Genomic DNA, 298 nt, shown 5'->3' on the forward strand with positions numbered 1-298 from the left:
CCCCCACAGGCAGCTGCTGCCCGGCAGTCCCTGGAGGAGCTCGCAGGCAGGGGAAACTTCTCCCAAACAACCACAGGACGAAGCGAACCCAAAATAAACGCACCAAAAAAAAAAAACAACCCAACAAACCCAACAAAACACCACTGAGAAACCAGGCCGCGCGCGCCGCAGCCGCGGGTTTATTCACAGCTTTTTACAGCGTTTCAGCTGATTGTTATTGGGGTGTTTTTTTTTACCTCAGAACCAGTCAGGACACAGGGCGCGGGGTCTCCGAACCCCCCGGGACCCCCCCCGAACC

Source organism: Chaetura pelagica, unplaced genomic scaffold (genome assembly GCF_000747805.2).
Source record: "Chaetura pelagica isolate M959 unplaced genomic scaffold, ChaPel_1.0 scaffold125, whole genome shotgun sequence".
NCBI classification, from domain to species: Eukaryota; Metazoa; Chordata; class Aves; order Apodiformes; family Apodidae; genus Chaetura; species Chaetura pelagica.